The sequence below is a fragment of the Oryctolagus cuniculus genome, chromosome 2, assembly GCF_964237555.1.
Source record: "Oryctolagus cuniculus chromosome 2, mOryCun1.1, whole genome shotgun sequence".
In the NCBI taxonomy this organism is placed as follows: domain Eukaryota; kingdom Metazoa; phylum Chordata; class Mammalia; order Lagomorpha; family Leporidae; genus Oryctolagus; species Oryctolagus cuniculus.
Genome location: NC_091433.1, coordinates 76819238 through 76845398, shown reverse-complemented (window position 1 = coordinate 76845398; position 26161 = coordinate 76819238). Strand labels below are relative to the sequence as shown.

At 36.6% G+C, this 26161-nt stretch overlaps 1 long non-coding RNA gene across 1 annotated transcript in view; it reads left to right on the top strand.

Moving 5' to 3' along the window:
- The first annotated feature begins 10853 nt into the window (after positions 1-10853).
- The window catches only part of LOC138848494 (uncharacterized), a 47921-nt gene continuing 32613 nt past the window's right edge, over positions 10854-26161 (top strand). Inside the window, exon 1 of the long non-coding RNA XR_011386330.1 lies at positions 10854-11058. This is a non-coding gene — a long non-coding RNA (uncharacterized lncRNA). The remainder of the gene's footprint in view (positions 11059-26161) is intronic.

Below are 26161 nucleotides of genomic sequence, written 5' to 3'. Positions count from 1 at the left end.
AAGTATCTTTCAGCTCTTTACATTTATTCCCAAGTATTTTGTTGTAGTTATTAAAAATAGAATTATGTTCTTGATTTCTTTTTTAGATGATCATCTTGTAGTCTATAATGATGATACTGGCTTTTGTACCTTGACTTTGTAGTCTCTGACTTTCCTGAATTTTTTTATTCTAACAGCCTTTAGGAGGAATCTTTGGGGCTTTTCTGGAGAAGTCGTCATGCCATCTGCAAACAGTGGCAAATTAATTTCTTTGTTTCTGATTTGGATACCCTTTTTTCTTTCTCTTGTGCCTTTGCTCTGGCTGGGACTTCCAAAACTAGCATGAAAGTGGGCAATCTTTGTTTTGTTCCGAATCTGAGATAGGATGCCTTCAGCTTTGTCACATTCAGTATGATGTTAGCTGTTGGCTTATATATAACTTCATTATGTTGAAATATTTTCTGCAGCTTTATATCTTGAAATGGTGAAAGACTTTTCTTTACAATGCATAACAAAGCTTATCTTAAAAGGTATGTAAGTAGAGCTGGTGTGTTGGGGGGAGGGATGGTGAAACTCTGTGGGGTCATTTTCATCCTGGTTCCTCTGTAATTCCAAACTACCTCAGGGAACCCGTTTCCCAGGAACCCAATTTGAAACCTGTATTCATGTCAGTCACACTCACATCTAGAATTTCTTCTTACATTTTTCTTGTTGAATGTATGTAGATTCAAAAGTGATTTTCATTTCATAAATAGTAATAATTGACAAGAAACCGTAATTTGACAGAAGCTCACACATACAAGCCTGTTTCCATAAGTAAGCCAACTTATTCTTGCTGACTGTTTGGAGCCTTTCCTTTTAGTGTTTTATTTAAATTATACCAGGTTATACTGTAGGGGCTGTGATTATCATGGGATGGTGAAGGTGATCTCAGTTCTTATGTTGAAGAAGAATTCCACACAGACAGGGACAGTGAGCCAAGAGAGAGTTACAGGAAAAAGGCGCCGAGGGAGGACTTACCCAGGAAGCCATAAAAAGTGCTGGCTCTTTTAACGCACAGAAGTGGCTACCTGGATTTAACTAACCAGGGGAGGAGCAGTATAACAGCTAACAACCAACCAGAGAGCCAGAATAGCCTAACAGGAGGCTGGAATAATAACCAGTCAGAGGACTGGAATAGCAACCAATTGGAGCGCTGGGATTACAACCAATTAAAGGCAAGGATAAAAACTCACCAGGAGACCAGAATTTGTCATTGTGTCTAGCCTGCTCTCATGATAAAACTAAAAGCCCATCAGAGGGCTGGAATTGGTAATCCTCTGTAGCCTGCTTTCGTGAAAAAACTAAATGTTAAAGGCTGCCTCTGGGAAGAAGCAAGCACTTTGTCCACTCTTAAAAGGACCCAGCCCTTTATGACCCTGCCTTATTGCCTAGTAGTCTAACTCCTCACGTTAATGCTTAGTCCTCTTCTTGGTTCTAGACTCCAAATATCCAGAGAATGGGACCTGCTTTTAGACTTTATTTATGTTTTCATACTTAGAACATTTGTTAGCACACTAAACTTTCTGATCTCCCTGGTTTCTCTCCAATAGTGATGATCTACAGATGAGGGGTGGGGAGCTTTTGAAAACCTTTAGAGACTGAAGTGTGTTCCCAGGCATATTTTTTCCTCTTTTCGTGAGATTAAAAAAAAATCCTGTGTTCCAGTGTTTGGTAATGTGTGAACTGTGGCTTCCCGGCAGGACGAGAGGCTTCCACATGCTCTCCTCAGATTGACTAAACTTTAGATAAATTTATGCCTAACTAGGCCTCTGACCTCCTTTTTCTTTCTTTTTTTATTCATTTGACAGAGTTAGTGAGAGAGAGAGAGAGAGAGAGACAGAGACAGAGAGAGAGAGACAGACAGACAGAGAGAAAGGTCTTCCTTTGCCGTTGGTTCACCCTCCCATGGCCATCGCGGCCGGCGTACTGCGCTGATCCGAAGCCAGGAGCCAGGTGCTTCTCCTGGTATCCCATGGGGTGCAGGGCCCAAGTACTTGGGCCATCCTCCACTGCACGCCTGGAAGAGGGGCAACCGGGACAGAATCCGGCACCCCAACCGGGACTAGAACACAGGGGCCAGCGCCGCAAGGCGGAGGATTAGCCTAGTGAGCCGTGGTGCCGGCCCCGACCTCCTTTTTCTTAGATAATTCACATTAGGAGACTTGTTACTGTGAATTCTTACTCTGCCCCTTTGAGATACACAGTTTTTTAAATGTTTATTGTCAGTTTTATAATCCAGGACTGTATTTCTCAAGGACCTGGAAGACATCCTGTCACAATACAATAACCAAAGCAGGTGTCCCCAAAAACAGCTAGCCTCCGCGCCAGGACTCCAGCCAGCTTGCCCAGGGCCTCTGCTCCAAATTCAAAACTGCTTCCTGCCGTGTTGATATCAGAAAGGGATTTTTTTCCTTTGGACCAGGACAATTAGCAAATACAGTAGGTTAACACTATCCAGCACCCTCAGTATGTCCAGCCCTTGCAAAACTGCCAGTCCTCTGTTTTAGTGACATTCAGTCAGGTTGATTTTTGCCTTCTCTTCCCATTGCAGTAGGCTGGAATTAAATCTCCCTTGACTGTTTAGCTTTGCCACGTGCAATTTTTGCTTTGACACAGACTTCTTTCTAATAAACCAAAAAAAAAAAAAAAAAAAAAAAAGAAAAGAAAAGAAAAAAACTCTTCCTAAATTTGTCACAGTATTATGAAAGTATAGTTTTAGAGAGAATCAGTTTTCTTAAAAAATAGTTTTTGCAAGGGAAACTATTATAATTGGTCACAACAGGAAAATATATAAAGAAAACAGTTCAATAAAATTGACAAAAAGCAGAAATTAACTAGTTATATTTGCACATTTTGTGTAGATACAATGACAAACTTGCAAACCATTAAGCCAACTTTTTCTCATGTGTAAGTTATTTCCTTGAATGGCATTGCATTAGAACTTGCAGTAAATATTTCAGGTTACAAGTGACTGCTGTAGTGCTTTGCAAGCACATCTTACTGCCTATTAGTAGACTCTATATATCACAGTCTTTTTTGGTAAAATAACAGAATGTACATAATCCAGGCTTAGAGGGAAGGAGTGGATCACTTGAGTCTTTTCTCTCCAGGTAGGCTATCTGCTGAAGGCTGTGTCCCCACAGCAACATTGAAATATTCACCAGATGTTCATTCTGAGTTCACCGGTAGTGAATTGAGGCGAGCAGAGTTAACTCACAGAAATAGGAAGAAGTAGATCAACTTCTTAACATTGTGGGCTGAAAATGACCTGTGGGGTAATAGAATCCATCCTTTTATCTTGAAGTTAAAGGAACTGTATGACTTTCTTTGAGTCACACAATAGGTTAAAAGTAGAAAAGATTGGGAAATTAGGAATCACAAAATCCTGGCCCACTAATTTTGTTTCCTATTTTTCTTTAAGGTTTGTCATTTTCTCCTGTATCCTTCAATTCTGTACTTCCATACTTTGTTGCATAGATTGCAAATTTCATAAATTTATCTACACTAACAGTTATAATGTATATGGGTTCTTCTATCTAGGATTACACATTTTAAAGATTTTTTATTTATTTAAGGAGAAGAAATTTCATGTATTTCATATATACAGTTTTAGGAGCATAGTGATAGTTCTCAGCCTACCTTCCCTCCCGTGTATAGTCACATGCTCCCTCTGCCTTACTTATTATTTTAACTTTTACAATGATATACTTTCAGTTTATTTTATACTCATATGATTAACCATAGACTAAGTAAAAGAGTTCAACAAATATTAAAAAGAAGAAAAAAAAAATACTGTTCCTCAGATGAGAGACAAGGGTTGTAAACCTCAATCTCAAAATGTCAATTTCACTCCTATATATTACATTTTTGGTATTCTATAAATTATCACAGGTAATGGTTTCCACTGGCACTCATTTTGTTGGGAAAGATAGAATTTTATTCATTTGTATGGCTGAGTACTATTACATACTATATATGTACCACATTTATTTTACCCAGTCATTAGTTAATGAGTGTCTGTGTTGATTAGCTATTGTGAATTGAGCTGTGGTAAAAATTGAGGGGAGTGGCTGGTGTCGCAGCTCACTAGGCTAATCCTCTGCCTGTGGCACCGGCACTCCTGGTTCTAGTCCCAGTTGGGGTGCTAGATTCTGTCCTGGTTGCTCCTCTTCCAGTCCAGCTCTCTGCTGTGGCCCGGGAAGGCAGTGGAGAATAGCCCACATGCTTGTGCCCTGCACCTGCATGGGAGACCAGGAGGAAGTGCCTGGATCCTGGCTTTGGATCAGCGCAGCGTGCCAGCCGTAGTGGCCATTTGGGGAGGGTGTGAACCAACGGAAGGAAGACCTTTCTCTCTGTCTCTCTCTCTCACTGTAACTCTGCCTGTCAAAAAACATTGAGGGGAGTGAGGATAACTCTTTACTATGCTGATTTCATTTCCTTAGGGAGCTAGGAGTAGGATAGATGGGTCACTGGGTAGATCTGTTCTCTGACCTCTGAGGACTCTCCATACTGTCTTCCACGTGGCTGTACTCATTTGCATTCTCACCAACAGTAGATTAGGGTACCTTTCTCCCCGCATTTTTGCTAGCATTTATTGGTTCTTCATTTCTATATGAGATGCATTCTAACTGGGGTGAGGTGAAACATCATTATGGATTTTTATTTGCGTTTCCCTGATGGCTAGTGATCCTGAACATTTTTTTCTTGTGTTTGTTGGCCATTGAATTTACTCTTTTGCAAAATGCCTGATCATTTTCTTTGCTTGTTTCTTAACTGGGCAAATTGTTGTTGTTTGATTTCTTGATCTCCTTTATATATTCTGGATATTAATCCATTATCAGTTGTATAGTTTGCAAATATTGTCTCCCATGCTGTCAATTGCCTGTTTGTTGAATGTTTCCTTTGCAGTACAATAGCTTCTTAGCTTTATATGATCCCATTTGTCTATTTTTGCTTTGATTGCCTGTACTTCTGGGGTCTTTTCAAAAAGTCTTTGGCTATGCCAATGTCTTACAGAGTTTCCCAAGCGTTCTCCTCTAGTAATTTGATGGTATTAGTTTGTAAACTTAGATCCTTGATCAATTTTGAGTTGATTTTTGTATAAGATGTAAGTCAAGGGTCTTGTTGAATACTTCTGCACAAGGAGATCCAATTTCCCCTGCATTTGTTGAAGAGACTCTCTTTTCTCCAGGGATTCATGTTAGTTGCTTGGTCAAAAATTGGTTGGTCCTGGATATGTGAATTGATTTTTGGGGTCTCTATTCTGTCCCAGTGATCTACATATTGATTTTTATGGCAGTACCAGAATCTCTTGATCTTAACCGCTCTGTGGTATGTCTTGAAATCTGGTATTGTGACGCCTCGGGTTTGTTCTTGTTGCTTATTCAGGGTCTCTTGTATTTTCGTATGAATTTTAGCATCTTTTTTTCTAGATCTAGGAAGTATTTCATTGATATTTTGATTAGGATCATATTGAATTTTAAATTGCTTTTGGTAGATTGGGCATTTTGATAGTTATAAATCTTCTAATCAAGGAGCATGGAAGATTTTTCCATTTTATTTTGTCTTTTTCTATTTCTTTAATGCTTTGTAATTTTCGTCATGGGGATCTTTCATCTCCTTGATGAAATTATTTTCAAATATTTATTTTTTTATCTATCTGGAATGGAATTGATCTTAGAAATTCTTTCCCAATCATAGTGTTATTTTGCATACAAAGGCTATCAATTTTTGTGTGTTACTTTTTTATCCTGCAACTATGCTGAACTCTTATGAGTTCCAATAGTCCCTTAGCATTTTGGTTCCCCTATATATTAAAACATGCGGGCAGGGACAATTTGATTTCCTCTTTTCTAATTTATATCCCTTTGATTTATTTTTCTTGCCTAATGGCTCTGGCTAAAATGTCTTGGACTATATTTAATAGCAATGATGAAAATGGGCATCTTTGTCTGGTTCTGGATCATAGTGTCATTGCTCCCAACTATTCCACTTTATTTATTTATTTATTTATTTTTGCTTATTTTCATTTTGACTATTCCACTTTACATATGATGCTGGCCATGGGTTTGTCATATATTGCCTTGATTGTATTGAGGAATGTTCCTTCTATACTCAATTTGCTTAAGATTTTTATCATATATGGCTGTTGTATTTTATCAAATGTGTTCTCCACATCTATTGCGGCAATCACATGGTTTTTTCTTCAGTGTGTTAATGTGATGCATCACATTTAATGATTTGCAGATGTCAGATCATCCTTGCATAAATCCTATGTGGTCCAGGTGAATGCTCTTTCCGATGTGTTGTTGGTTTCAATTAGCTAGTATTTTGTTGAGGATATTTGCATCTAGGTTCATCAGTGATTTTGACCTATTATTCTCTCTCATTGTTGTATATCTTTCTGGTTTTGTAATGAAGGTGATGCTGAATTCATATAAGTTTGGGAGGAGTCCCTGCCTTTCCATTATTTGAATACATTGAGAAGCTTTGTCAACAGAAATCCATGAAACATACAGTTCATACAAAAGGAGTATTCTGAATATGGGGCAGTTTCTGAACATAAATATTTTACTTGGAATCACATAAAATCAAAACCCACAGTTAGACTCCAAAGCATATCACCATACCCCCAAACCAGATTACAAGAAACAAACAAAACAAGCATCTGTTTTTTTTTTTTTAAGTGAATTTAATTCAATTAGGTAAATCACACTCACACAGACACACATCACACATTTACATAAACCCCTATGAACTCATGTTTTGGAGATCTTTTGTAAAATCCTTCCTTGATAGAATAGATGTGAAATGTAACATGCAGGGAGTTAATCTGTCCTTATTTTTCTTTCCTCTCCTCTAAATAATGATTTCCTTTCCCCATACTGGGAAAACCAGCCTCCACCGCCATTAGTAATCATATATCTTCAATCTTTCAACCTTTAAAGGCACTGCTTAGGGTTGGAAATATATAGACTGTGGCAGTATTCAGCTTTAGTGGGAACTTAATATCACTACAGACTTTCCTAGGTTTTTGCTTTTTCGGCCTGGTTCCTGGGGTCAGAAAGATATTGCTATTTTTTAAGATACCTAGTTTTCCCACAGGGCTATTCCTTAAACAGGTAAAGGCTTAGAGAGGAACTGACCTTTTAGCAGATCCTTCATTTTTATGCTTGTTAGCAAGTTGTACGTTTTGAGAGCTACCTTTCTGAGATTTTTTTTAACGCTGAATTACATTCCTGATGTTTTCTGACTGTGAATCCATCTTGTAACTTCTCTCCCTGAATAAAATACCTTTCTCTGAAAAAGGAGCAGTGACCTCTTTAATCTTAAATTAGAAAATCGATATGAAAAATAAGTCTAAAAATATTTAAAATGTGTCCCACTTGTATCAATTATTATGAATGAGAATAGAATATATATTAGCAAAAAGTTTGAATTTATAAATGAAAATTGAAAGAGAAGATAAGATAATATGGAGAAAGAAACAAAGAAGGGCAAAAAATTGAAGTTCATTTATTATGGTACTTTATGTTATTCAAATTGAGATTTAAATGTCAGACCTATAATATGCTACTGCTGTTGTATTTTTCTCAGGAAGTAGTATGAAAATTATTATTTTCATAATATTAAATATTATAATATCAATATTACACTAAATATCAAATAAATATAGAATAATTACAACTGTTACATTAATATATTGCTATATTATTAATATGTTAATACATTATTATTATAAAAAGGTTCTAGAACATTCTTGAGGTTGGCATTCGGGTACCACAGGTTAAGCTGCTTTTTGTGATGCTGGCAACCCAAATCCCAGTGTTAGTTCAAATGTTGGCTGTTCTGCTTCTGGTTTAGATCCTGCTAATGCACCTGGGAAGGCAGTAGATGATATCGCAGGTGCTTGGGCCCCTGGCACCCATTTGAGAGAACTGGATGGAGTTCCTGATTTCTGGTTTTGCCTAGCCTATCCCTGGTTATTGTAACTAACTGAAGAGTGAACCAGGGGATGGAATATCTTTCTCTGTTCAGTCTCTCTATTACTGTGCATTTCAAGTAAACAAATAAATTAATGAAAGAAATTCTCAGTGAAAAATCAATTAATTTGTGCTTCTGTTTGTGAATATAAATTTATATTAAATTGCACAATATTGGATTGAATACACATTTGAGGGGCCCACCCTGTGACATAGTGGGAAAAGCTGCCACCTGCAGTGCTGGCATACCATATGGGCACTGGTTCAAGTCCTGGCGGCACCACTTCCGGTCCAGCTCTCTGCTATGGCCTGGGAAAGCATTAGAAGATGGCCCAAGGCCTTAGGCCCCTATACGCGCGTGAGAGACCTAGAAGAAGCTGCTAGCTCCTGGCTTCGGATCAGCACAGCTCCAGCCATTGCAGTCATCTGGGGGGTGAAACAACGGATAGAGGTCTTTCTCTCTCTCTCTTTCTCTCTCTCTCTTTCTGCTTCTCCTCTCTGTAATTCTGCCTTTCAAATAAATAAATAAATCATAAAAAATACCATTTGAGTATTAAAATATTTAAATTGCATCAATATTCATACAATAGTGTCCTGGAAGAATGAAATCTCCCTCTGAGTTGAGATTTTTGTTTGTTTTGTTCATTATTTTATCCCAGTGCCTAAAGCTTGAGTCATGGTGCAAATTAGGTCATCAGTAAATGTTTGCTAAATTGATGCCCCAGATTAGAACTTCTTTAAGCTTTTTCAGAGGAATCCTGGAATACTTGATGTTAATATGTATTCTGTGAAGAGGTAATTTTCTGGCTAAAGAAGTTTGGCACCATGGCATATCAGTATTATATTTTTATATTCATGTTCTATATAATCAACTACCTCTGAGAATTTCTTTATTGAAGGACTTCCTGTGATTCATTTGATCACCTTTTCACATGAAGCAATTTTTAAAAAAATTGAGAATTAGGGGTGGACATTTAGCCAGCAGTTATGACACCAGAGAGTCCCATGTCCTACATCAGAGTAGTTGGGTTTGATACCTGGTGCCAGCACGTGACACTAGCTTCCTGTTAATGCAGACCCTGGAATGCAGCAGTGGTGGCTCAAATAATTGGATTCCTGGCACTCATGTGTGAGACCTGGATTCAGTTCCTGGATCATGGCTTCAGCTTGGCTCAGTTCTAGCCACTGTGGGAATTTTGGGAGTGAACCAACTCTATTTGTTTATGCAAACTGTTGGTCCATGGTCTGGCTATAACACCTGAGCTCTTTTATACTAATTGTTAACTTTACAATGACTTTTTTTGTTAATCTCACATATTGTATATATTTTTGATTAACATTTGAAATGAAATGCACATATTTATATATTTGATAATGTACAATTTATTTATATTTATTTGAAATGAAGAGAAACAGAGATAGAGATCCTCCATCATGCCCCACAGAAACTGGGGCTTTGCCAAACTGAAGCCAGGAGTCTGAACTCAATATGGGTCTCCCTATTTAAGAGATGTGTATTTCATTTATTCAGAAGCTGTTATCTTTTCTACAATGGTTGCAACACTTTACATTTCAATCAGTAGTGAATGAGAGTTCTAGTTGCTCTACATGCTATGTAAGACTTGGTCTGCTTATACTCAAAGTGCACATTTATTTTGTATTCTACAAGTGACTATTATGTTCAACATGTTTTTATGTACTTATTTTTCATCCATATATCTTCTTTGAAAGTGTTTGAATCTTTGATTCATTTTTAAATTGAGTTCTCTGAGTTTGAAAAATTAGTATTGGCATTAGGAACTTTTTATATCCTAGATGCAAGACTTTATTAAATATGGCACTTAAAATATTTTTATTCTCTTAATGCCATTTTTCAAGGAACAAAAATTCTAAATTTTGTTGAGATAGAACATACAGTTTTTATTTTTTATGGAATAGGTTTTCAGTGTTATATCTAAGATCTTTCCACAATCCATGTCCAAAAGCATTTTCTCTATTTTTACTTCTAGAAGTTTTGTACTTTAAGGATTTACTTTTAAGTCTGGAATCTACTTTGATAACATTTTTAGTGTGAGATAAACTTTGCATATTTCATTTATTTTCATGTAGATAACCAAATATTCCAACATAATTTGTTGAAAAAGTGTCAATTCTCCACTGAACTCAGTTGTCCTCATCCATATGTGACTCTTTATGAGAGCCTCAGTCCCTTCCATGATATGTTTTTCCCTACAAGAAATGCCACTCTGGGGCTGGCACCATGGCACAGTGGGTTAAGCCATTGCCTTCAGTGCCATTATCCCATATGGGTGCCAATTCAAGTCTTGGCCTGTCTGCTTCCAATCCAGCTCCCTGTTACTGCTCCTGGGAAAGCAGCAGCAGCTGGCCCAAGTCCTTGCATTCTGCACCCACATGGGAGACCTGGATGAAGCTCCTGGCTTTGGCCTAGCCCAGCCCTGACTGTTGTGGCTGCTTGGGACATGAACCAGTGGATGGAATCTCTCTCGCTGCTTCTCCTGCTCCCTCTCTGTAACTCTATGTTTCAAATTAATGCATAAATCTTTAAAAAAAAATCCCATGCTTTCTAGACTACTGCTTCATTATAATAAGCCTTGAAGTCAGGTGGTTTAAGTTTCCAAATGTATGATTGTTTTCTAAAATTGTTTTGTCTTTGCCTTGTCCTCGTAATTATCATTTGTTGAATTTTTGGCAACTCAAAGATAAAAGTATGTTCTGAGTTCTCTTCCAAGACCCTTCTCCGTGCCAGTCTCATGCTTTACAGCCAATGGCAAGTTTCATAAGCAGCAGTGATGCAATTTTATTCAAACCACCACCGCCCCTTTCCAGCAGGTTGCTCGTCCACCGGAGCTTCAGGGTTCACGAAGAGAACAGCCCCTCTTCATGGAACCTAAGAGCTCAGAGAAGGGCATCGCTGCTTCCAGGTTTATTCAGCTAGAGGCTGATGAAAACACTTCAGAACGTGGTTCCAGTGTACAGACAGCAGAAGACACCAAGGATGCACAGGTGCACCTAACACGCAAGGGACAAAGCCCAGGTCAGTGGCAAATGGAAAGGGAATTTGGTATAAAGGGAGCTGTGTGTATTAACTGGTAGAGCATTTATTTATAAATGTGTACAGTTTTATTTTTCTTGTAATGTGAGTATGGGATCTTCATAAGTTTACTTCATACCAGTTGTAGCAATTTCATTGTTTTACATTCTTTGTTATGGCAGCTAAAAATACATGAATGACAATTAAATTACAGTTTTTTTATAAGATATTCTCTTGGATTATTTAGAAAATACTTGGTATATTTAATCAAATGCTTAGGTTTTCTCCTATGGATTCTTCATACCTTTCCAGTACAAACCAATTGTGACATTTACAATACTATCAAAAACTTAGAATTTTACAAGTATTGGAATTCTATTAGTGTTTCTTTGATAAACTTTGTATACAGAATTTGAAATTTTAATGTTGGCTCCTAAAATCTATGTGGAATATGTTTGGAAGATTTTAAAATTGATATTGAAATATAATTTTCTTGAAAAACCGTAAAACATCATAGGTTTTCTTTCATTTTATCAAAATGTAATACAAGTTTAGTTTTTTTTTTCACTTTACATTCCTCATTTTTCAATCATTTAACCTACCAAATATTTAGTTTTTTTATTGTAAAGTAATTTTTAGTGTTTACTTTTGTTTTTTTACTTTGATGCCTTTTCAAATTGGCATGCCTTTAAAAGGTTTCATGCTGATTAAAACTATATGGGTATCTGTGTACAAATATATCTTTTTTTAAAAAGATTTATTTATTTATTTGAAAGGCAGAGTTACAGAGAGGCAGAGGCAGAGAGAGAGAGAGAAGGAGAGGTCTTCCATCCTCTAGTTCACTCACCAGATGGCCGCAACAGCTGGAGCTACGTCAATCTGAAGCCAGGAGTTTGTTCTGGATTTCCCACATGGGTGCAGGACTTGGGCCATTTTCTACTGCTTTCCCAGGCCATAGCAGAGAGCTGGATTGAAAGTGGAGCAGTCACAACTCAAACCGGTGTCCATATGGAATGCTGGCACCGCAGGCGGTGCCTTTATCTGCTATACCACAGTGCCAGCCCCCATATGTATCTTTTTAAGTCATATTAATTTTACTAAGTGAAACCAAGCTATTCTGTTTTTGAAGAACAATAAGAAAATGCAGTTTTTACAGTGTAGCATTTCATAGTGCTGAAGACAGGTGGAATGATTCAATACATTCTAGGCTACTGAAAGAAAACCAATTCAAGGATTTTGCTGAAAGTTTTAGTGTCTGAATATTAAGCGAGGCAGCAGTCTGGTATATATAAAAAATTAAGAAGAGAAGAAAGGAGAGTAGATTTCTCTTGAAGAGAAAATGTCTGGTTCTGCCGGAGTGTGAAGCTCCATTTAAGGGAGTATAGTTAAGTCATCGCAGGCTGGAGATGTGGACTTTAATTGCCATGGTTTATAAACAACAAGTTGGGAAAAGTAACAATGAAATGTCTTGAAAATTTGACGACATTAGATCAGTTTTGGTGGATTTATTCATAAGATAGAAAAAAGATTGGTGGAACTTATACAGCAAAATGTTTCAGTTAAAATGAAATTATAGTCTTTAAAAGTGGGGTGGGAGGACTTCTAAACCCTATCTCATACAGATTTATAATGGCAATAAATTCAAGTCATTGTTGACTATTATGTGATATATATTTGGCCAGTGGAAGTGAAAAATTGGGAAAGACTGTAAATATATCAGTCCAAATAATGTTTCTGTATAAATGAATAATACATTAAAGATATCATTTGTTTTTGAATCATAAAAATTTTACAAAAATATCTGAAGCGATTTTGATTAGGGTTGCACAGCATCTAAAGATCAATTTGGAGAAATTTTCCAAATTAATCTTAATGAGTTTGTGATAAATTAGTATCACATATCTCCATATATATAGATCTTTTTCAACTCTGGTCTGAGTAATTAGTATAGAATCTGAGCAACTTTTATCATATTTATATTTACTATTTCATATTTGTTGCTTTGTCTTAACATCAATTTCAACTTCCAATTGATTTTTTAGTATATAAAAATATAATTGACTTTTGTGTGTTTAGCACATATTCTGTTATTTTTAATTATACTGTAGCTTTTTAGTGTTTCACAAACAATTATCTACATTTGTTTATTTATTGTTAGCTTCTGGCTGATAGCTCTAGTAAATATGTTGAGTAGAAGTGGTTAGAGTTCTACAATAGTTCAACAATAGTTCCACTTGCTTAGAGGGAAAGCATTGCGTGTTGTTATTGAATTAGATCAGCTGGAGATTTATTCAGAAATATCTTTTGCCAGATGAGAAATTTTTCTTTTATTTCTAGTTTACTAAATTTTGTTTTTTCCGTTCTTAGAAATGGCTGTGTGACTTTGTTAAATGATTTTTTTGGCATCTATTGAGATGATCAAAGTTCTTTTTCTTTCTTACACTGTTAACTAAATTAATTATTTGATTAGTTTTGAATGCTAAATCAATTGTGCTTTCTTCATATAATTTAGGTCAATCAACCAAGACATGAAACTTGTCTTACTGCCTAGGGAGCTTCAGCATTTTTATGGACTTGGGGGCTTGGGTGTGGACTGGGGAGTCGAAAAATATTGGGTATTGACTCAGAATCAGAAAAATATCTTCTTCAAAGTTACCATTTTCCGTAATATTCTGTAAATGTCTGTTAAGGCAATTGTCATTAGAGTATGTCTTAACTCTGATGCGCTTTTGTTGATTTCTGGATGATCCATCCGTAGATGAGAGTGGGCTGTTGCAGTTCTTCACTAAAGTTGCAGTAGAATCTATCTCTCCTTTTAGCTCTAATAATCTTCATTTTATATATTTTTGTAGTCTTGGGTGCATATATATTTAAGTTGCAGTATCTTCTCACTGTGTTGATACTCTACCTAATCCTTCTTCGTCACTTTTTGTACTTTTTTTGGTTGAAAGTTGGCTTTATCTGATATGGAGTATGGCTATTCCTGCTCATTTTTGGTTTGCATTTACATGGATTATCTTTTTCAAATCTTCACTTTCAGGCTATGTGTATCTCCACCTGGAAAGTGAGCTTCTTGGAGGCAGTACACAGTGAGATATTCTTTTTCAGATTTATTTATTTGACAGGCCGAGGTAGGGGTAGGGGGAGATAGTCCACCTGTTGCTCTACTTCCCAAATGCCTGGGCCAGGCCAAAGCTGGGAGCTGCGTCCAGGACTCCAGTGTGGGAGAGATGTGCCCAAGTACTTGTGCTATCTTCTGATGAGTTCCCTGGTGCATTATTAGGGAGAAGGATTAGATGGATTGCAGCCAAGAACACGAACTAGTGGTTATGTGGGATGCTAGCACCACAGGTGGTGACTTAATCCTCCTTACCACAACACTGGCCCCTGGGGTTTTTTATTTATCCATTTGACCAAGCTTTATCTTTTGTCTAGGTAATCTCTTCTCACATTAAATGTTAACATTGATAAATCAAAACTAACTTATTTTTTTAGTTGCTTACTGATTGTTTCATATATTCTTTTTATTTTAATATCTCCTTTAATATTTTTCATCGTGTTTTGGTGTTTTCTCATAATGAAATTTGACTCTCTTCCTTTTTTTGTGTCCTTGATATGTTAGTGGATTTAGTTCTTTTTACATATTTTTATGAAGGTTTTTCTGATACTTTAGAAATCTCTTTGGGATTTCTTACAGGGATCATCTAATGGTGATGAATTCTCTGTGTTTGCTCATCTGGAAAGATGATGTTTCTCCTTTTAAAGAATAGGTTTGCTGGATTTCGCATACCTATTTGGATTTTTCTTTCTTTCAAGATCTTGAATATATAATTTCATTCTCTTCTGGCCTTTAGTTTTTCTATTGAGATGTCATCAATCTAATGGGTTTTAATTTGCTTTGGCAAAAGGTCATTTTTGATTGAGACTGGTTGGGTTCCTTTGAGCTTCCTGTTTCTAAATGTGCGTATCTTTTTAAGACTTGAAGATTTTCAAGTGTTATTCCAAACAAATAGGTTCTCAATTATTTTCCCTTCACTTATTTTCCTTCAGGAATCTCCATAATATGAATATTTGTTGGCTTACTGGCATCCCCTGTGTCTAACTGGCTTTCTTCATTCTCTTAAATTATTTTATCTTAATTTTTGGTTGAGTGGGATATTTCAAATTATTATATTCTAAATTATAAATTCTTCTGTTAGCTTATCTCATTGAAGCTTTCTATTTTATTTATTATTTCATTAATTGAAGTTTTCAACTCCAAAATTTCTGATTGACTCTAATTTTGTCTCTATCTTTTGAATGCCATTTTTATCATGCACTGTTTTCTTTGTTTCTTTGAATTGCTTATCTGTATTATCTTGTATCTCACAAATTTTCCTTAGGTTCATTATTTTGAATTCTTTTTCAATTCAATTTCACAGATTTCCTTCAAACCAGGATATATTTCTAGAGATCTATTGAGTTCTTTTGGAGATGTCATGTTTCCTTGTTTCTTCATGTTCCTTGTATCCCTGTGTTGACATCTGTGCATCTGAAGCAAGTTGATTTTTCTTTATGGAGTAGTTTTCTTTGGAAAATATGATTTTTGTTCAAATGGTTGAAGCATGTCACTTGGGTGGTTGTTTCAGATTTAGGTTGAGTTGAAGCCGGAAGGATAACCTCTGAATGACGTTTTCAGCTGTAATTAGTGTCAGCTTTATCAGTGTAACACTTGTCTAGTCTGCATCAATTTGTAGAGGAAGCATTATGACCTGTAAGTTAACAGAGTCTTCCACAGATGTATGTGTTCAGGACCAGAGAGTTGAGGGTCAATCATATTGGGAGTTGCCATGGCCCTAGCCATGTTCTTGGTGCTATGGAACACAGGTAGAGATCTCCTTTCATTCTGTCATTTGAGCCTGGGTGATGTTAGAGCTTGTGGCAAGAAAATCTGTGGTCCTGGAACTCTGGGATTCCTTCCTTCCTGCCTGCCTTCCTTCCTCTCTCTTCCTCTCTCTTTCTCTCTCTCTCTCTCTCTCTCTCTCTCTCTTTCTCTCTTTCTCTCTTTCTCTCATTTCAAAGGCATAGTTATGGAGAGAAGGTGTGAGACAGAGAAAAAGTTCATCCATTTCTTGGGTCATTCCTCAAAGGGCCAAAACAGCCAGAGGTGGGCAGAATAAAACCAGGATCCTGGATTTCCATTTCATTTGACCTTTTATCTGAGTTTAAGTAAAAATCTTCACATGTATGATTACAGGAAAGCCTCATCTTTCTTGGGTAAAGCAAACTATAAATATACAAAGGTTTATAATATACAGAAAAAGTTGCTAATAAAATGAGACACAGAGATATAGAGGGAAATTGCTTATAAATGGAAATGGAGTGAAACATTGATATTAAAGATCAGAAATTTTGTAAAGCTTAGTCTTTCTAAATCTATAGCTTTGTGTTTTTCTTTCCTTCTGGTTATGCCATGATCATTTGTTCTGGTACATGTTCTGTAGTGATGACAGACAGTTCTGTGTTTTGCATAGCCAACTAGAATTAAGTCATATATTTAAAACCCAGTTGCATCCTTGATCTTTTATAGGTTTACTATTTAAGATATTCATGTTTTCAACATACTCTGAATTCAGATATTATTTTCAGATAAAATTTGATAACATAAGACTAGAAAAGGTTTCATATTACTTAAGGATGATGCCTTAAAAGGAAGAGATTTTCCAATTTTGGATATTTGAATCTTATAAAAAATGCTTATCTTCTGTTGTAGAAATATGCATTTATCAAGTAAGCAAACCTAAAATTAAAAATACCCAAACATGCTGTTTACACTTATTTTTTGTTATACCTGAAACCATTCCACTACTAAATGTATCCACTTCAGGGATACTTTTTATCATACCTTTAATTATTTAAAAAATGTTCTCCATAGCGTGTTAGCGTGTTTCCCCTAGAGTTTTGCTGCCATCTTTCCTTAGTCAATCTTCTCACATCCTCTTTGGACAATCTGCTCTCATAATTCTTAAGAAAGTCAGAATGTTCCCTACAATGTGTTGCTTTATGTTTCTTGACTCTGGTTGAATAAAAATTCAGGCAGAGTCCCAACTGTTTCTCTTCTCTGAATTTATTCAGCAGAAGAAATTTTCCTCCATGAAGGTATTTTTTTAATATAAGCCATCCTTTTTAAGAGTCATGCTGGCATAGTTTTCCCTCATAATTTTTGACAGTAATTTCTTTCTTTGAAATTAAGCTTGGGTTTTATTTCACCAGAACTTATATATTACTTAAAGTTTATTCTCCTTCACTTCTTTTCATTGATTTTTAGAGTATGTCATGACTCCAATTTTGTACAGGAGACAGCAAGTCAAGAACATATAAAGGGAAGGGTAAATGTCTTTCCTTGTGCAGTTTTTAAATTCTTTTTCTGAGCCATATCTAGGTACCTACAATCTTTCACTGCTGTTTGCCCAAGCCAGAATTACTTTGATAACTTTGTAATGGCTCACTAATATATATTAACTTGGAAAGGCAGAAGATTCATCACAGATTATTTCACTGATTTTATTACCATTGGATTTTGAATCTAATAAAGGAAAATGAATGGAGGGATTATGGAAGTTGAGGTCATTTTAGCATGGTGCTTACATTGACATGAAAATGTCTGAGGCAGGCTATGTAACAGGATTTACCATCTACCTACAGAATCAAGATCACCTAGATCTTTGTAGAGTACATTACCTAATGGGTTAATTATGGCACACAATGATTCTAGAATGATGCCAATCACTGTGAATACCAAGTGCATAAAAGCTAAATGTAGGGCAAGCATATACAGGATAATCTGTTATGTACTGATTAATTCTTGTTCAAGGAGTTTGGAAGTCAAGCTGGTGTATCATTATCTAGCCCTTCCTTCCAAAAAGTAGTAATTAGGATTCACATGATTTCCATTATCACTGATTTTGATAAGTTGATTTGTCACAGGACACAGGGAATTCATATAGTGCATTTACAAGAAAACCTGGAAAATCTTGGGTTTCAACTCTGGCTGAACAATAGTAGTACAGAAGACAACAAAAAATACAGATGTTCTCTCTCCACCTCAGAGCAATTCTTTTGGAACTTCTAGATGTAAGGCCACCACAAAACACACCAAACACCAGAGTTAGAGGAAAGGTTTATTGTCAGGTGGGGGAAGCCCGAAGGGCCTGGAGAAGGCAAGTGGTTAACACATTCTGCATTTCACTTTATGTATGAAATAAGGATAAAGTCAAGAATGTTAGAACATAGGATGATTTCTTAAAGTGTTGTGTCATAAAAACTCAACCTACTTATAGTTGAATCAAACTATGTGTTTGAAAGAGAGGCCAGGCTGTCCTAGCAGTTCCCTCTTACTTACGGGGAATATGTTTTAAGATGCCCAGGAGGATACCTCAACCTATGGGTGAACTCCCTATACATACTATGTTTTTCCATACATGTAAAAGGTTAATTTATAAGATAGGTGCAGTAATATATTAAAAACAGTAATAAAATCAGTTACAGTAATATGCTATAATAAAAGTTATGTGAGTGTTATCTCTCTTGCTTATCAAGCTAGTAAGAATAGTATGCAATTAAAAGCTCATTAATTTTTTTTCTGGAATTATCCATTTAATATTTTTAGAACAGAGTGGACTTCGGGTAACTGAAACCACAAATAGTGAAGCCAGTGTAAAGGACGCTACTGTATAGTCCATCTTTTTCTCAAAGAACTCGAATGGGGACTACAGTATGGGAAACTCTTATGTCCCAATTTTTGTCCCATAATGCACACATCCCTAGAATGAACATAACTGAAGGGACATAAATTATTTGTTCCCTAGCTTTCTCAGTTCCTCTGAGCCTTTCCAAATGTGAGTGTTTTACACTTCTGAGTGACTCTTTGAAACTGAAAGAAAAAATAGTAAAATATCCTAATCTTTTGGGAAAAATCATGTTCAACTTAACAATGAAAAAACATTTGTATGTTAAAGGTTAGTATCCCTATGGAACTTTCAAAAAATAATCATATGTGATCTTTACCATGTGGGGTGACTATAATCCTCCTTCCTTAATAGAAACACTAGAATAGTTTATAGTTAATGTTTCATAAAATCCTGAAAAGTAACTGTAAACACAGAATTCTACATTGCACCCCAGTTTCTCAAGATTGATCCTCAGTTCACTGTGATATCTTTGTGGATAGAACAATGCTTTGATACTGTTTTCCTTACTCTGAACAAAGGTATTAGAGCATTCTCAGATTTGTTTTCTCTCATACTTGTCCAGTCAGTCATGGTAAATTAGACTACGTAATGTTTTTATTCAGCAACCTACAATGTTTTCCCAAAGCAGTAAGATAACATCTAACTTCCTTAGGAAGGCCCTAGTTAATCTACTCCAAACAGCCAAAGTTCCAGGATCTCTACTCCTCACACTAGTCCCAATATTTAAAAAATATATACTATTTATTATTTAAGATATAGAGAGATGAAGATGGGAAAAGAGAAAGAAAGAGAGAGAGAGAGAGAGAGCGCACGAGTGAAACCAAAACCAATCATCAGCTATTTGGCTCATTCCTTAAAGGCCTGCAATAGCCAGGGTGGGATCAGGTAGAAGCCAGGAGACAGAACCTAATCCAAGGCTCCCACATGGTGGCAGGGTCCCAAGACTTGAGTCGTTGTCTGGTATCTCTCATGGTGCACATTAGCAGGAAGCTGGAATCAGGCATGGAGCTGGGAATTGAACCCAGGCACTCAGAAAGGGGATGTGGGCAATTCAAGTGGGTCTCAACAGCGATACCAAACATCTGCCCCACTAACATTGTGGAACTTTATATTTCTTTTTGTCCTTTGCATGTCTGGAGTTAATTCCTGTTGAAAGTTTTTTTTTTTTTTTTTTTTTTTTTTTCCCCTCTCTTCCCCTCTTGCCTCGGACAAGATGTTCTTTACCAAGATTTTTACATGCTTTCTTCAATGGCTACAGCAACATCCTCTTCTGTTCTAGACTATTATGTTCTATATAAATACCCTATGTTGTTTTCTCTAGGGCATTTTTCATTTATGGAGATTATATTATTTATGTATAATACTCTAACAACTAATATCTGAGATCTAAGACTGAAGTAACTGGATATCTGATTCATCATCATTGTGTTCAACACCTACAGCAGAATTGGCAGAGGTGGAGAGATCGAACTAATTGGACCTCTTTTGGCTGCGCTTGGTCTTAGGAGGAATCTTTCTGCTATTTTTTTCACCTTCCCTCATCCCAACTCTTTCAATCGTATAGTTTTCACAAGATTATCCTCTCTTTTTCCATTCTGTAGCATCTATATCTATAATCAATTTACCTATATATTATCTATGTAAAACTATCATCCATGCATCTTTTAATATGCATATTTAATCGTAATATGAATTTAAATCAGTAATTAACTCTTTCAAAGAACCTTATCATTTTAATATGTATTTCTAAATATAGCATTAAGAATGTTGAATTAAGAAAGAGTGCTCATGTGAGAACACAGTGAGGCTATTTGTTAGCCAAAAAATCACAGCATAGTCCAACAACCTTCTTGGGGGCTCCCAGGTTGTTCTTAGATTAAGAATAATTACTTACAGCCATTTGCTCTTGAGATACTAGTGTGTCTTATGTTGACTATTGATGTAAGTCTTGGAGCCCTAATTCCTTTTTGTAACTTAAGATGATTTGGTTTACATCTTAGAATTTGGATCACTATATTTAAAATATATCATTGCACAATTCTATAACTCTCAGAAAAATGAGACTAAAAAAATAACAAAAGTTCTTTATCAGGGAAATGTAAATCAGACTTCAGCAAGTCCTTGCTAGTTCATTCCTACTATTTTCCACATTTCAGGATAAAATTAGAACAAGTCTATAATTAAACTCCATGATAAAAGGCAATTCCCTTGCTATTGCTACCACTCTAAAAGATAAAAGAACCAGTAAGATCATGACGTAACATTACACTTGATTCTAATTTTTCTAATACATTTCTGGAAAAAGAATTAAAAAGAATGATCAAATCTACATGTAATATCTAATCTTGGGTCATTCAATTAGATGCATACTATTAACTACAGTATTACTATAAGATGCTGAATAGGATAGGAGGATATAAAGAAGTCATAAGCCTGGCCCTTAACAAGTTTGCTAATATGAAAGTAAAATTTGGTTTCTTCCTAAGCATTTTCTCTGGGCTAACCATTAACCAATATGAATTTTTATCTGCAACTGTCCTCTAAATACTGGTAGATGAACAATAAACAGAGGCTCCAGCCAGAGAAAGGCAACATGGAAAAGCATGAATTAAAGTGCATATTAATCAAATGTCAACACAGATGTTTGATAAGATAGTTCTTATGGGGCCGGCCCCATGGTGATCTAGGTTAATACTCTGCCTGTGGCACCGGCATTCCATTTGGGTGCCGGTTCTAGTCCCAGTTGCTCCTCTTCCAGTCCAGCTCTCTGCTATGGCCTGGGAAAGCAGTAGAAGATGGCCTAAGTGCTTGGGCCCCTGTACCCACATGGGAGTCCCGGAAGAATCTCCTGGCTCCTAGCTTCGGATAGGCTCAGCTCCAGCCATTGCGGCCATCTGGGGAATGAACCAGTGGATGGAAGACCTCTCTCTCTGTCACTCTCTCTCACTGTCTGTAACTCTACCATTCAAATAAATAAATAAAATCTTCTAAAAAAATGTAGCCTCTAAAATGATATCACAGGATCCCATCCCATGGAGAGTCCTTGCCTTATGCAATTCCTCCCATTGACTAACTTACTTCTTTTTTTCTAAAAGATTTATTTATTCATATGAGAGATAGAGGTACAGACAGAGAGAGACAGAGAGAGAGAGGTCTTCCGTCCCCAAATTGGCCACAATGGCCAGGGCTGTTCCAATCTGAAGGCAGGAGCCAGGAGCTTCTCCTGGGTCTCCCAACCAGGTGCGGGGGCTTGAGCACTTGAGCCATCTCCCACTGCTTCCCCAGGCCAGAAGCAGAAAACTGGATCCTAACAGGAACAGCTGGGACTCACACCGGCAACCAAATGGGATGCCAGTGCTGCAGGCAGAGGTTTAGCCTACTACACCTACAGCGCCAGCCCCATAATTTGCTTCTAACCAGTAAGATATGACAATGTTGAGGATAATGTTACTTCATTATCAGTTATCATTATCAGTTTTCAGAAGGTTATAATTTCCTTCTGAATAGCAGGTTCTCTTTCTGTCATTGGATTTGATGCAGTAAGGTGCTGTACTGGAGAAAATCAGGTGTCAAGAAATTAAAGTAGATAAAATAAAAATAAATCAACGGAGGAAAGTCTCCAACCAATGGGCACTGAGGAACAGAGGCTCCCAGACTAATGGTTCTGGATGAACTAAGTCCTGCTACTAACCATGTAAGGGAGTTTGAAGATTATTCTTCGTCAGTTGAAACTTCAGCTTACTTCCTTTATTTTAGCCTCATGAGAGACTAGGACAATTTTATAGAGAGACCCAGCTAAATATCTTATAGATTTTTGAACCACAGAGATTGACATAATAAATGTGCAGTATTTTAAGACACTGAATTTTGAATATTTTGATCTGTAGCAATAAATGATACATGTATTATATGCATAAGTAGAAATTTACTCCTACTTAAGAGTTCACATAATTTTATGGCCAGCTTCTCACAGATGAGTTAATATTTAATTCTGTTTTTTTCTCCTCTCTTTGAGTCTGTCATACATTTTTCAATCCTAGGATATTTTACAGCAACCTTGGAGACTCATTTGGAGGAAGGAAATACCAGTAGTTTTCAGACTGTTCATTTGGTTGCTCTTCAGCTCTGTTATTTTTGAAAACAATAGCTTATTTTCCTATGCAGGTGACTAGTATATTCATGTGACAAAAAAAAATTAAGTTTCAGTAAACATATCAGTTTTGGGTTAGCATTACATTTTAAAACTTTTATTCTTATTCATTGCAATTTGTACTCCATCCTATGTTTTATAAACATTCTTTGCAAATCTCCATATGACTGATTTTACTTTAAATGTATGTGTATACACACTCATATACACATATAAGGATACTTTAAAACATTCATGAAAAAGTGGAATTAAAGGGTAAATTTATTTGATGCAGTAAAATCTTGAAACCTGCTTCATTTTTTCATAATATACATTTTAATGAACTTTTTGAAGACCTCTTTTATATTATGCTATAATATTTATTTTATATGTCAATCAAAATAGAACAGTATACTTGTGGGAAGTTTGTGATGCCCCAGGAAGGTCCCACCAACTCAGCGGGAAACACTTAGTATTCCTCCCCACACTGCGCCACGGTGCCATAAAGGGAAAAGCATTTGTGTTAAGGGGAGTGATCTCAAGTAGCCCAGTCTTGTGTTCGCAGTGAAGAATCATCAACTGGTGAATATTCCTTTGAGGATAAAGGACACTTTATGAGCCATGGAGATAGATGGTGGTCACAGATAGGATGGCATGTAATGTATGCCCACATCTGCTCACTGTGAAACAAACTGGTCTGTCATTTTATGAGTCAATTTTGTTTGTACAAAAAGTGAATGATTATAATAGCTGGATTGCAAGCGTTTGATGCAAAATGATGTTTATCTCTTCTGGGAAAAAAGGTAAGTCAGTAGAGATTTACAGTGCTACACATTGCCTATTTCTGTAGCTTGACTTCATTTCAATTATACAACTACACACATACAAGACACATAGCACTACAGATTGTGAGAAATCCAGGGTCCTGAGTGAATATGTCTCTGTCTCCTGAATAATCTGTATCGTGGATTGTATTTCTAAAGTCATTTCATCTTTGATGATGTACTCCTAGGGAAGGGGTTTTAATGAGAGTGAACTATCGTGAGTGTCACTAACGCTATATTTCCATTATAATCCAGACATTTAATTGTTAATGTAATTATAAATTATTAGCTTATAATTATTCATAATCTATCATCTATGCTTATATAATTATATTTACAGTGATGAATATGTCACAAAAATATGCTACTAATAGTAATACATACTTAGGGAGAGAGGCAGAGGCCAAGAGAGAGAGAAGTCTTCCATTCACTGGTTCACTTCCCAGTTATAATGGCCACAGCTGTACCAGACTGAAGCCAGGAGCCAGGAGCTTCATCTGGGTCTCCCACATAGGTGTAGGGGTCCAAGGACTTGGGCCATCTTCCACTGCTTTCCTAGGCATACTAGCAATGAGCTGGATAGGAAGTAGAGCAGCCAGGACTCGAACTGGTACACATATGGGATGCTGGCACTGCAGATGGCAGCTTAACTCACTATGCCACAGTGCCAGCCCCAATACATATTTCAAGAACATGCTAAATAATGCTACCAAGCACAATGGTGTTGGAAACCCAGCAATAACTATGGACAATAGTGATAAGAAATGCATAAAGGCTGTCAAACAGAAAAATGGAATAATAACGTTAGTACCTAAGTACATCAGAATTAAATCCAGGAGCAATAAAGAATAGAAATGATACGGAAAAGATTGAAGAATAAAATGACAGAGGCTGGAATCTAAATGGATTGGGGTAAGAGTCAAAAGACATTGTGTAGATGTCTAACTGCTTGAGATAAATGAATTCAAATGAATTCCTCCAGCACTGTGACAATCTCAGTGGTCTGGATTAATAAGTGACACTATCTTTTATGTAAAGGTGGAAGTACGGTATGTAATTACTGGATATTTTAACATTTTTGAATGGCAGAGAATCTTGAAAGATTCTGTAATATTTAAAGGTCCATAAATGTGTTTTTATAATACACATATTCCACAAACTTTTTAAAATAACACATTTACCTATTTATTTCAAAGGCAGAGTGACAAAGAGGAGATAGGACATCTTCCATCTGCTGATTCACTCACCAAATGCTAGCAACAGCTGGGGCTGGGCCAGGCAAAAGCCAGAAGCCAGGAACTCCATCTGTGTCTCCCACATGGGTAGAAGGGGCTCAAGTATTTGGGCCATCAACCTCCACTTTCCCAGGGGCATTAGTAAGGAACTAGATCAGTAGTGGAGCACCTGAGACTTGAATAAGCACTCTGATATGGGATGTGGGTGTCTCGAGATGGCTTGACCCACTGTACCTCAATACTGGCCCCCATCAATGTGTTTAATCCTCATGTAGTATCTCTGTTTGAGCACTCCCAAACACACATATAAAAAGAGTCAAAAGAAACAATTTTGTGTGTAAAAAACACACATTTGAGCCTGAAACTGCAATGTGTATACTAAGTGTCATTTTAATTGTATGACCCTGAATATTAAGCAATTATATAATTGTTATATGTATTATATACATTTTAGAGCTGCATAGTCACAATTTTAATGAACTAAAATGACTAGATTGGAAATAATCCAGTAATATTTGCCATTTTTTTTCATATCCACAGAGGAGTTGAGCTCAGAATTAGGACACCACTGAATATTGAAATAATTTTATTTCATTTTGCTCAAGAAAACTTTGACTGTTTGTGTCTTCTGTAGTTTCATATGAACTTGATTAGTGTTTTTCTAGTTCTGTGAAAAAATTTATTGTAGTAGTTATTGGGATTGCTTTGAATTTTATACATTGCCTTTGGTTTTATGCATATTATACCAATAATTAATCTTACAATCAATGAACATGGGATATAGCTCCATTTCTTTGTATCCTGTTTAATCTATTTCATCAGTTATTTGCAGTCTTCATTTTAGAGACCTTTCACCTCTTTTTTTTAAAGATTTTATTTACTTATTTGAGAGGTAGAGTTACAGACAATGAGAGGGAGAGAAAGAGAGAAAGGTCTTCATGCCGTTGGTTCACTCCCCAGATGGCCGCAATGGCTGGGGCTGCGCTGCTCCAAAGCCAGGAGCCAGGAGGTTTTCCCAGTCTCCCATGTGAGTGCAGGGCCCAAGCACCTGGGCCATCCTCTACTGCTATCCCAGGCCACAGCAGAGAGCTGGATTGGAAGAGGGGCAGCCAGGACTAGAACCAGTACCATATGGGATGCTGGCACTGCAGGCAGAGAATTAACCAAGTGAGCCATGGCGCTGGCTGA